Here is a 13,601-nt window from a genome sequence, read left to right as displayed (position 1 = left end):
AAAAATGGTCTGCGCGAATATGTTTACTTGTATCATATAAAGATGTAATGCCAAAATTTTGTCCTGAACACTCGTTCTGATTTTTTCAAGTCAAGATGAAATATATTTTGGTCGTGAAAATACATTGTAATAATAAATATTTAACAATGATGCCAAGGTATCTAGGCTATATACTAAATATAGCTTAAGAAATATAAGAGAAAGTTTTCTGATGTGGAAAGATTGGGCTTCCAAATTTCGGGCAAATCTTAGCATTCTGAAATTATAAACCGACTTTTTACTGCAGGATTTGACAGCCTAATCGAAAAATTCATTTTTGTAAAAATATTTTTTGGATAAGTAAATTATAGCAGTACTAAAATTAATGGTTATTTTCGTTATCAGTTAATTTGATGTATCTCTTTTATTATTCATAAATCTTTTAACCTCAAAATACTTCCTACTTCGTTAATTATCTGATTTACACGTTTTTCTACTATCTTAATTTGCGGTTTTTTTTCCAATAAACTCCTTTTGCATCAAACTTAATTAACATGTATTAATGACTAACCCACGGCTTACCAGCTTTTTTCTTTTTCTAAACTATTGCCAGAGAATTCTTCTAATCTAGATAACGAAGAAAGATATCCTAGTTCGATTATAATTTATCTCACTTACGTTGAAAAAGCAACATAAAATAATTAAATTAAAGCCTGTTTATTCATATATTATTTTATTAAAAGTTTGTTAAAACCTTGAAAACACATGTTCTACAATTTCGGAAAAACACGAGAAAATACCGTTTATACGCCTTTTTTGGGGGGAAAGAAAAACTGTTATTTTCAAAAAAACAGTTTTTAAAAAAATATTGTATAACATGTTTATTAACTAAAGTATGTTAAATATAAACTTTTTATCATTGACGGCTTCAAATTTCTAATTGTTGCGGTAATTACTTTCACAATTGACGGCTTTAAAAAAAAAATCGTAACGTCATTTCCAGCACTCAGGTTGAAATGATTTTTAATATTATTAAACAGTCATATTTGATATATTCTATATGTGATCATTTTTAATAATTTTGCTGTCTAAACAACTAAATCCTACATATTTGTTATCTTAATATTTATCTCTTCATTATTTTCGATTTTATGAGATAATTTTTCTTATGTTTGTAAGAACTCCACTGAATCTTTAATTTAAACCCAAACTTTTACATACATTAATTTTTAGGTTTTATCTAAGAACAATCCGTATATAAAAAATCTAGTAAACAAACTAAAAACATGTAGTTTTTGTGTAATTACTCATTAACTAATTTAGTTACAGACTTCGTTGGGGTTTTAAAACACTCATTATTTATCGGGCCACAGATAACCAGCATCCACCGACTACGATTACTCAATTATGAAAGGAGTTAAGAGAACTTAGTTTTTCGTATACTCAAAACCTTACGTTAATGGCATTGAAATCGAGATGTCTCGGCATCTAATTAAGATACGGAATTCGTATGTGTCTTAAAACACTCACCAGGTTATGTGCCATCAACTCACTGGGTTGGTCTAGTGATGAACGCGTCTTCGCAAATTATCTCATTTGGAAGTCGAGAGTTCCAGCGTTCAAGTCCTTCTAAAGGCAGTTACTTTTATATGGATTTGAATACTAGGTCGTAGATACTGGTGTTCTTTGGTGGTTGGGTTTCAATTAACAATACAACTCAGGAATGGTCAAACTGAGACTGTACAAGACTACACTTCATTTACATTCATACATATCATTCTCATTCATCCTTTGAAGTAATATCTGAACGGTAATTCCCTGAGGCTAAACAGGAAAAATAAAGGTCATGTGCCATCAAATGAGCCCACACCGACTTCGATCACTCAATTCCTAAAAATGTTTTTGAAAGAACGTCAATTAAGTTAACCAATAAAAACCACGTATGTATACTGTCTGATTGGCTAAACAGACTGGGAATACAGAACTCTAAAGATATAGAATTCCTATTCGTTAAGCATTTTGCATGACCAACTAACAAGGCGCATGGACAAATTCTGGTCCGAGTAGGAAACTATCTGTCTGAATCAGTTTTTAACCATGGACAACTATACGTTGCCCTATCACGCGCCAAATCTTTTATAAATATGAAAGTGGAGTTGAAATCTAAGGGCTGACGCACAGCTAATGTTGTCTGGAAGGAAATCTTATGGCAAAGTAAATTATCTATTACTAGCTCCCCGTCGCAGCTTCGCCCGCGCTGTATAGTTACTTGTGTTTCCCGTAGCGGTCAATCTTTTTATTTTATATTTATTAGTCAAGTAACCGAAGGCAGTTGTAACCAGTCACACACACAGTAACGGTGGCAGTGGCTGTGATGGTTGAGCCACAGCGCTGTCTACCTTCGCAACCCTTTAAAAAATCGGAAATAAAAAATACCCGAAAATGGTTTTTAAATATTTATGTGAATAGTATTTGCAAGCCCAAATCTACTGAATATCTCGTTTACTATAGTCGGAATTGGGGAAATAATTATTGTTTAAAAATTTTGTTACCTTTCTTCATCCAAGGTTGAATTTCAACCAAAACACATTTGGTTAGTGCAATATTACATTAACCAAAATACAAATTGATTTCTTTATTTGTTACCGAGAAATTAAAAAAATAAAGGGTTTCAAAAACATTCAAAAATCAATTTTAACTCTTGAAACTCGGAATGAAACTCAGAAAATCTAGAGATTGATTTTTAGATGTTCATAATCAATCAGTTCAAACTCAGCTCACACAGTGATAGACACTCATAGTTCATAATTCATTAAAGGTTCTGCTTCAACTGGCAAGTTTCCACTACTACATTATGTATGCATATTCTAGACATTTTTCGAGATGAAATATATCCAAAAATCTCAGTTATGCCAAGAAACAAGGCTAAAAATTTAGTTGCGAAAGATCGGGTAATTTTTTTATTTATCCCGAGCAAACAAAAACCCTCTTCCTCTTTATAAAATAGTATAGATAACTGAAGTTCTATTATACGAGTAATTCATGCTGCGTATCGAGTCTCCTAACATTATTAGTTCATTTTTTTTGCTTACCTTGTCTTTTTCTATCTATATTTCAGCCTTTTTTTTACTTTTGTTACTACAACTAAAAAGCTATTATGCAGTTTATAAAGACGTTTTTCTGCCTTTGAACCAATTTAAAAAAAGAAATTAACCAGATTAAATATCAGAATTAATAATCATAAAATTTATATCCAATTCCAACGCTTATGTTACAGTTTTTAATGTTTTGCAATAAAAAATTTCTTAAAATTATATGAAGGCGAATTATTACCGTTATTATTAATTAATTATTATCCTCTTATTAATTCACTTTTTTGAGTCATTTTTTACTTTCCTGGCACCATAGTTCTATAGTTGTAGAATTATAATGCCAAAAATTTTAAACACCTCTTTAAAACATGAGCAGAATAATTACCCAGAAGAGGCAGAACGTTTTTGCCTGTTTTTTTCTGGCATCATAACTCTAGAGCTACGCTGCAAGAAGGAAAGAATAATAATCATTCAAAAAATTAGTGTGCTGTTTTGCATTTCTCGAAGTTTCATGACCCAGGAACCACAAAAATAAGGGGGGTAATGTTTATAAGTACGTAGTATGTTTGTGTTTTGGCGTGTTTGAAGCTTAATAACCTTTGACTGGGTAATCCGATTTTGATGAAATTTTGTAAGGAAACTCTTGAAATATGGGGCAATTTGTTGATAGAATTTTGGGGTTAATTTCTTCAGGAGATTGCTGGGTTTTTTGGTCAATGTTTTCAAAATTTTGTAAACAAAACCCCACTTTATATTAAACTCAATACATTCATGCATGCTTATCTTACCACAAAATTCCCGCTTCCCCACAATCGAAAAAATCCTCTTTTTACTTTTTTCATATTTTTAACTGATTTTTTTATGTCTTCCTAGGCATATTAGTAGTGCAACCAACCCAAAAAAATACTTTGGGGGAAATAGTGCGGAGGGAGGAGCCGATCAAAGTTTAAACATACGATTTTTTAAATTTATGAAAACCTTTTTGGTTCATTAATTTTTTTTTACTTATAATAAAATTTTAGTAATAATATTACAAAAAATTCACTCCCACCCCCAAAAAATAAATCTTTTGTAATTTTAATTTTTTATTGATAGTTCTTTTTTATAGTGAATTTTTTTTTAGTTTCTTCCATTTAACGTAATAATTGTAGTTAAAAATCAAATACTTTTTTAGAAGAAGAGAGTAGAAAAAATTACAAAAAAGTTTTTTTTTTATTTTTTAAAACTTTTTTTGGTTTATTTCAAAATTATAATTTTACAATAAAATTTCTTCATAAATTACCCCCCCACTTCCAAAAAAATAAATCTTTTTTGAGCCATAATTTAAAACTTTAATTTTGATTTCGTTTATTTTTTGTACTTCCGTCTTTACATTATACTCGTACGTGAAAAGATTTTTACAGGTATAGTTAGTAATCTAATCTGTATTTTGTGGATTTGGTATCTACTTATGACTGGCTGACTGACTCCTAAAAAGGAGTATATTGTATTTACGATGTATACCTGTTTGTCTATTCCACCGTAGCAGCTCAACGGCTGTATCGATTTAGATGCATGACCCCCCCGTTGGAATCCTTACGTTACTCGGAGTATCATAGGATACATATATATATATATATATATATATATATATATATATATATACATGTTTAAATAATTTTAAAAAATTGAAAAATTTTTTTTTCGATATTGTCAACCGCACGCGCTTTAATTATCCAATATTAAAGAGCAATATTTGTCAGCAATGTTTTTTTTGGCAGTCACGTTTTTTAATATTTATTGTTTGTTTCGTAAATGACTGAATCAATTATTCTTACCATACTAACCTTTTCGTAATTACTTGGTAATTACACCTATGTTGCTTAAAATTAAAGAATTACTGGGCAGATCAGAATGAAACCTTTTTACTGAAATTTAAGAATCGTTCTATGGGTAAATTAACCTAACATAATCTCCGTACTATATAAACAGTAAAATTAATCAGAGAGAATGTCAAATTTTATTGTGCTATCGTTCATTTAATAAAACTTTCAATTTTTTAATATAAGTAATAGTGGTTGCTTTAGCGGCCAAAATTAAAAAAAAAAATGATTAAATTTGGGATTTCATTATATAAAATTGGGTAAACTATTTGCTCAAGAGAAAATTTTATTGTTTTCGTTGGTAGGCGATTGTCGTAATTCTTGATAGCGAGCGCTATCTGTGTATTGTGTATATAATTAAACTTACGTGTATAAATAATAATTGCTAAAATGCGTTTTATTTTCCTGTTATCTTTACGTTCCATACTAAACTAAAACAAAAAAGTGTTGTCTTCAACTGGTTTATTTACTTTTGTTCACGCATTACGTCTGCTCGACTGTCTGCACAGGATTAATCATGAATGAAATTGTTTAAATGAAGTTAAAGAATGAACATTCTGTGTTTTAATAAAGCGTACCAATTTACATAATTGTAATCTTAGTAATGTCTGGTATTTCTTAACTTGAAATATTTTTTACTGGAGTGCTCTTTTTTTAAGAAAAATATTATGAAAATTAGATTTTAACTTTTACTCACTCAGAATGAACTTAAAAAAAATAATAATAAAATAACTTCACTCTCATTTTGATGAAATGTTTTGTATGAATTTACACCCTCAGGATGATTTTTTACAAAAAAATTCAAGCGGTGAAAATTAAATCAAATAGAAACGTTTTTGAGATTTCAAACAAGAATTCCTTTCCCATATTGTAGGCAGTTTAGAGGATATAAATGGATTTTAGAAAAAAATATTTTAGGTAGACAAACATTAAAGCAAATAATATTTGAAATAATTTTATACGAAATATTTATATATATATATATTTTTTTAAATTTTAAGTTAGGATTCTTTTTTTAGTGAAAAATTTCATCAGGTATCTGGAGATTTACCGGGTAATTCGGCTATATATATGTTTAATATTTAAAATCATGGTAATGATTTCAAGTAGCTGAATATAAGAAATTCAAATGATTGTAATTTTAAGAATTACGGTTATTACTTTTTGTTTTTAATATGATACCGGAAGGCATAAACCTTTTATGATACAATCTCATTTAAGTTTAACCATTTAACCCCATTTTTAAACAGCTTGTAAACTGTAAACTTTATTTTATGATAATGATTTTAAAAATAGAAAAATAAATTAAGATATTTTAAACATTTAGATTTATTAAAGATGTAATTTTGGGTTATTTTTGTTAATAATAAATAAAAGTAAATATAAATGAAATTACTAATTCTATGATGTCTTTTAAAATAGGTAGGCTAAACGAATAAATATAACAGCATAAAGAAAATATTTAAGGTAGATTCTAGACAAAATTAAAACATCGAAGAAAGTAATTTAAACAAGTTCAACAGTAACGAGAAATCTTCTAAGTGAACAGTTGGCGCTAAATGGTTCGCGACCAGTTAGTTAATGTACGACAAAATTATAGCTTTCTCCTACCTCCCCACACTTGTAAAACCGCCACTACTCCATCATTCTTTCTATTCCTCAAATTTTAAGTTCTTTTGATTTTAAAACACAATTTATTATCTAATTTTCATTGTATTTATTCTCTTTGATGTCTTATTATTATTATTATTTTTTTTTTACAGAATTAGAAAAGTTTTCTAAATTTAATTATATATTTTTTTACATATATAATTTTATAAATAATTTAAACATATATTTTTTATTTCAAGTTTATTACATACACCTACATATAATTACAATGTACGAGTATTTCAAATGCAACAGTACGATATTTGCCGGTTTAAATTCTTTTATTATTATTATTATTATTATTATTATTGCAAGTTTAAAAATATAATGTTGATTTTAGAAGCAATAAAGATTCTCATATGTTATTAGTAAGTAAAATGTTCTTTTAACAATTTCCCATTCTGGTATTAAAACGTTAAAATTGTACACAAATATATGATGAAAACAGCATTTTATGGAAAAGAAAGAATCAGCTTGAGGAAACAGTTTTAAAATCACTAAAATATTTTTATGTACTTATTTTCAAATTTCGTTGAAATCATATTTCTTAATATGTTTTATGAGCTAATTATGCATTTCCTTTATCAGTGAATAACCCTGTTTATCTTGTAAATGTACACAGATTTTTTTTTTCAGTATTTACGGGAAAAAATGTCTTTACTAAAAAAATATTACTTTCATTTTTAGTTTATCAAAACTACGCAACAGAAGTATTTTCGCATACACAGCACACATTTGGCCTTAGAGAAAAAGCCTTCACTTCTCTCTATTCCTAATTTTAATTAATTACCGTCGCAGTTAAAAGATCTTCTCAATAATTAATTAAACTAGTATAATCTTTTGATGAGTTTACGTTTTAATAATAATAAAGATCCGAGTTTTGCGTAACTCTGTTTAATGTAAACAGGTGAAAATTACTTAAATAATTTTTATTAACCTTTTAAAAGTTATTTTATTTTTACCGATTTTATATGTTTATTATTAACTTTATATACCTGCTTAATGTAATTTCATATGGTTTCTCATTTATTATTATATAAACCACTTCTACTTTTTTATAATTAGTTTGAAAAGCTGTTTAGATGAAAATTTTATTCATGTTAACTTTAATCCTCTATCGAATTTGGGGCAGTTCTTTTATTTATCTGTAGATAGTTACACCCCAACCCAATCCTGATGTTATCTGAATTATTTGTAATTACATGTGCCGAGTGGAATAATATATTCATTGATGAAAGAGTTCCATAACTAACTCTTAAGAGATTTTTTGGAATCACAATTTCAAAATAATCTGTAAGTGTGTCATTAAAATTTATTAATATTTTTACTTCCTTGTACGAAGTAGAAGAAGTATTGTGATCGCGAAAAATTTCGGTTTTCAGATTTCAACGGAAATATCCATTTTGCTCATCCCTGAATCCATTTTGATTAGTTTTGGCGTGACGTCCGTACGTAAATACGTACGTATATATCTCGCATAACTCAAAAACTATTAGCCGTAGGATGTTGAAATTTTGGATTTAGGATTGTTGTAACTTCTAATTGTGCATCTCCCGATTTGATTGCAGTCGACTGAACCAAAAGTGTCTAAAAAAGCCCAAAATCCAAAAACATTTGGATTTTGGACTTTTTGTTAACTGCAGTAATAAACCATAATTAAGAGATTTTCAGCCATATATCATAAGTGGTACTTATTTTCATTGGTTTCAGAGGTATAGCCAAATAAAATTTTAATTAATGAAATATTTGAATCTTAGGGGAAGGCACGTCGGTTCGAATCAGACTTCATCTCCTTTCTTTAATATATTGATTTATTAATAATTATTAACTTCTCATTTTAAAAACAAATTTACAATGAATAATAATTCAATAATCATAAAAATATTAAAAAAAAAAATACCGGAAGTTTTTAATGAAATAAAATTTTATCTATTTTTCATTTAAAAAAAAATGTGTATATGTAATTTAATAGGCGTACAAGGAAGTCATACGTTGTCCCCATTACATTTTTTATAATATTATTTTGATAAACAATAATATATTAATAAAACATTGTTAATAAGAAATATTTTTCCTTAAACTTATAAATTATTAATCTTTAAAAAAATTCTGATTTAAAAAAAATTGTTCAAAAAACCAATTAAAAACTAAAGTCGTACCTTTTTAGAAAAATAAAAATTGATGAAGTTATGTTTTAAATAGCATATGGTTGGGGTTCAATTAACCACACGTTTCAGGAATGATTGGTCTGAGTCTGTACAAGACTACATCTCATTTACATGTCATACATATCATCCTCATCTCATTGGTCCCTGGAGGGAGGGGGGTTTGCTTATTGTTCACTAGTTAAACAGATTGCAACGTACACATTAGAAAAAAAATTTCTTTGTCTACTTGTCATCTTTATTTTTTAATTTTATTGTAGGAAGTGAAAACTCAATATTAATAACACAGCAGGAAAATAATATATTCATTAAATTTCTGTTTTTTTTTTATTTATTATTTTCCTTCCAAAAAAAGAAAACTTTGTTCATAAACTCGTATCTTATTAAGAAATGACATTCTTACTTCACTTTTTCTACCATGGTTTCGATTAAAATTTATAACGTTTGCAATTTTTAATGGAAAATAAAGAAAAAATTATTAATTTCTAATTTTCTAATTAAACTTTTCATTAAATTTAACGTAGAAAATGTACAGGAATAATATTTTGGTCTAATTGTAAAATTTTTAAACTTGTTTTTGGAGGAAAATATATTACCATATTTCTTAAACACATATCCTTTATAAAATCATATGTTTATATAAAATGTTGAAGTATTTATACGAATTAATTGGCTAATTTAATTGTATTTTAGCTTAAACAGCTTACGCTTGGTAATCGCTGGATATTTTTGTGCACCTTGCTTCCATATAATGCAAGAATATAAACTCTTTAACGCAGTAAAAGGAACAAGTTGTACGTGATTTAGAATGTAAACAATCATTCTTATACTCTTATTACGGTACTTTACTTGATTACCATCCCTCCGACGTATCTCCCCCTATCTCCCTCTTAATACTACTTTTCTCTCTTACATTTTCTTAATATACTAAGATTTTATACGTATACATGAAACATTTTCTAACTAATAGTTTACCTTTGTTATAATAGATCGTTTTTTTTTCATCATTGCTAGATATACTTTCTAATCTGTGTAAAAAAAAAATTGTAGACTAAGAATTATTTCAGTATTATCTGAAGCTAATGTAAATGTAATAAAATTGGAAACTTTATTTTAAAGAATAGCTGAGGAAAATTAAAGAGAAAAATTTAAAACAAAAACATATTACAGACATGATTTCATACATAACAAGTATAAAATTAACAAAATCTCAACACTATTAACATATTAACTAATTTTTTTACCCTGTATGTACTAACGAAATTTGTAAAATTAAAAAAAAAAAAAAAACTCTTGCGAAGTGCGCAAGACAGATTTTTTGTTAATGTCTATTGATAAATACTTAAAACATTTATTAAAAAACCGTTAAGATTCAAACTTGCAGCATCATAACAAACCACGCTACTAACTTCCTTCTTTTTCCTGTTTAACCTCCGGGAATTACCGTTCAGGTATTACTTCAGAGGATAATTGAGGATGATATGTATGATTGTAAATGAAGTTTAGTCTTGTTCAGTCTCAGTTCGACCATTCCTGAGATGTGTGGTTAATTGAAACCCAACCACCAAAGAATACCGGTTTCCGCGATCTAGTATTCAAATCCGTATAAAAGTAACTGCCTTTACTAGGACTTGAACGCTGGAACTCTCGACTTCCTGATTTGGGAAGACGCGTTCACCACTAGACCAACCCGGTGGGTACACTTATAACTTGCCCCACTCAAATTTTTCGAGCTTAAATTGAGAGTAACTCAAGCACAACTCAACTAATCTTCATTAAATTTTCACATGCACAACTTCACATAAATTACTTCATCATATATAAATTTCAAGGAAATTTATGTAGTAGTTTTGGAGATTTTCGAGCTGCAAAATCTTATATACATATGTGTGTGTGTGTGTATATATATATATACATATATATATATATATATATATATATATGTGTGTGTGTGTGTGTGTGTGTGTGTGTGTGTGTGTGCGCGTGTGTGTGTGTGTGTGTGCGTGCGTGCGTGCGTGTGTGTGTGTGTGTGTGTGTGCGTGCGTGCGTGCGTGCGTGTGTGTGTGTGTGTGTGTGTGTGTGTGTGTGTGTGTGTGTGTGCATAAAGCACCCCCAGTTTAAATGATTGGTATTTTCAAACTTTTCATATCTCAAAACATAAAGAAAATTCATTTTCATATCCCGCTTCCACCAAGCGATAGAAATTAATACCGTACTTTACTTCTAAAAGTTGGTAAAAAGTACTTAGTAAGTTTATAACTATTGCAACGCCTCTTAATGAAAATATTGATTTATTTATCATTATTTTTCTAAATTTTTTTCTACCCAACCATTAAAGAATAATTTGTTAGAAATAAAAAAAAATAATAGACTCAACACTTTTTTATACAAATCATTTGAAACTGAAAATCCTCCTGCCTTCTTTTTTTTCTTTACTGTAATACCATTTGACGATAAAAAGCGGTACCTTAATTTTAGTACTTAAAGCTTTCTTTAAATACAAATAAAAGAAAACTCGATTAAGATTTATTAATAAACATGTAATAGAATTTAAGCAGTTTTTTTTTTCATTAATAGTAATTAAATTAATAAATTCTATTTAATGTTAAATTTAAGTACCGGTTAAATTTTACAACCGGTTTTACCTGATAGTTACTTAACTTGTATTAAGGTTTTAAAAGAATCCCTTGACAAGCTTACAGCAAGAGACGATACACTCCTAAGGAAGCGGCGCACCAACGGCTATTAGGCGATATCAGTATGATTCTACAAAAAGGGTCAATGTTACACCCTCATGCTGTCTATGTTAGTGATAAGTAAAGGGGGAGATATTAGGATAGAGGATGATTAACTCTAAGAGGGACTGTCTCAATAGATCGGAGTAGTTCATCTTACTATTTCAGACCCTATTGGATATTATCCTGGGGATCCTGCGCTCGATTTCCTGCAACAATGAGACTCTTCAATTCAAAGGAACATCTGCTTATAAAAATAATCCTGGCTCTTAAAAATACATTAAAATTCTAGGAACTTCATAAAATTACTTATTTATATATCCTTAAAATGAAATTAAGTGAGATCTAATTCATTTTATATTAATTTTAGTGATCGAATCTAAAAAAAAAAAAAAATTGTTTTTGACTACTTTCTTTTAAAATTAAAAATTTATTTTTTTGTTAATTTGGTTTTTATTTTTATTTTGGTTTATTTGTTTTCTACCGGTTGTAGACCGTATCATTATATCTGGGAGATCTTAAAAGATTATACTTTTTACTGTTATTCCAATCCTAATTATAATAAAGGATAAAATTTATGAATTTAATACTACTAAAGTTACATTTTTATACCCGATCCGAGTCAAATTATTAAAACATCGAATTCTTCATTGTATAGTACAAGAATACTTTTAATCTAATTGACAAGTGCAGGAAAATTCTCTCCTTAAAGAAATAGCTTGTGTAAAAAAATTTGAATTAATCAGAAAATATCCGATATATATTGCATAAATATTATCAACTTATGGATGAAGATAAAATAGCCCATTATTGTATTAATTTCTCTTTACTTTTAATTAAATTTCCATATAAGTTCTTCAAAAGTTTATAAAACAAATGCACGTCAAAAAGTTAAAAATATGTTTACTACCACAAAAAAAGTTTATTAGTTTAATTTGAGGAATTAAATTCCAGAATTTTTAAAAAATTGTTTCCATAAGCGCTCAATATAATGGCAGTAACTATTATAATCATACAACTTTCTTCAACACTTTTACGTTATAAAATCATGGTCGTAAGTGATGATTGTTTAGTTAGGTGCTAAGAGATTTCTTTTACACTTTGCTGCGTCTTCATCAAGTTGTAAATCGATGGACTTAACTCCGGTAGGCATAAGAAAGCACGTTTTGTCACAAGAACTTTACCAGTAAGTTTGATTCCAGTGCGTAGTAACTAAAATATCTTTTTGTTTGTTCTACGTCATACGTTTTTTTATAGCTATAAACCAGTTGGTTAAAAATTTAAAGTTAAGTTAAACAATTAAACAGCTATTTTTTTTTCTTGTCTTAAACTGACAGTTCTTTAGACAGTTCTGTTAATTGAACCCTTACAACCACAGTATAATGATAAAATAGAAATCTAATCAAATTAAAAGTCTTCAATTCAACTAAAATCATGTTACGTCTGTCATGGCAGTTGATTGATAATGTTGCTGACTGGTCATCTGCTGATCTTCTGTTGAAAAAAAAGAAGTGCTGTTTTCTGTTGAAAAAAAAGATGAATGTGAGATAATCTATATTTTTTGAAGTTTGTAGTTATGTATAACTTAATGAAATATTGCGACAAACCGAAAAATTTATCCAGGCGAGAGTGTTGTTGTAGATCTATTTTTACAATATTGCATTCTTTTATGACATGCTTCTTTTTACAATAGACAGATAGTCGTAAAAGTGGTACAGTCGCTTTTAATGCTTTTATACAATAATAAATTAATCTACGCATCAGAGACTATCAAAATTATTGCAATAAATAAAATGGTTATTTATCATGTAAAGACGATTTATTGCTAAACTGTATTATTTTTTATTTAGTTGAATTGATGATTAATAAATTGTAACTCGCAGTTATTTCATAATAATAATAATAATAATAATAATAATAATACACTTTATTTGTATTAGATCGATTTTAAAACAATACGATAATAAAGTATTAACATTAAACATTAATATAATTTATGTAATACGTTATGTTTTAGAGAACAATAATAATAATTTTTTCTTTAAAAATAATTAGAAGCGATGGAATAGTATTAAACATCATTATATAAAAAGAAAATATTTAATGGTCTGTTTTTCA

At 28.0% G+C, this 13,601-nt stretch overlaps 1 protein-coding gene across 3 annotated transcripts in view; it reads left to right on the top strand.

Moving 5' to 3' along the window:
* Poxm (paired box pox-meso) overlaps positions 1 to 13,601 on the top strand; it is a 163,217-nt gene that overhangs the window by 99,029 nt on the left and 50,587 nt on the right. The gene's annotated exons all lie outside the window — the stretch shown is intronic.

Source organism: Lycorma delicatula, chromosome 5 (assembly GCF_047948215.1).
Source record: "Lycorma delicatula isolate Av1 chromosome 5, ASM4794821v1, whole genome shotgun sequence".
NCBI lineage: Eukaryota > Metazoa > Arthropoda > Insecta > Hemiptera > Fulgoridae > Lycorma > Lycorma delicatula.
Note: the sequence above shows the minus strand (reverse complement) of the source record. Positions and strands in the feature narration are given on the sequence as shown.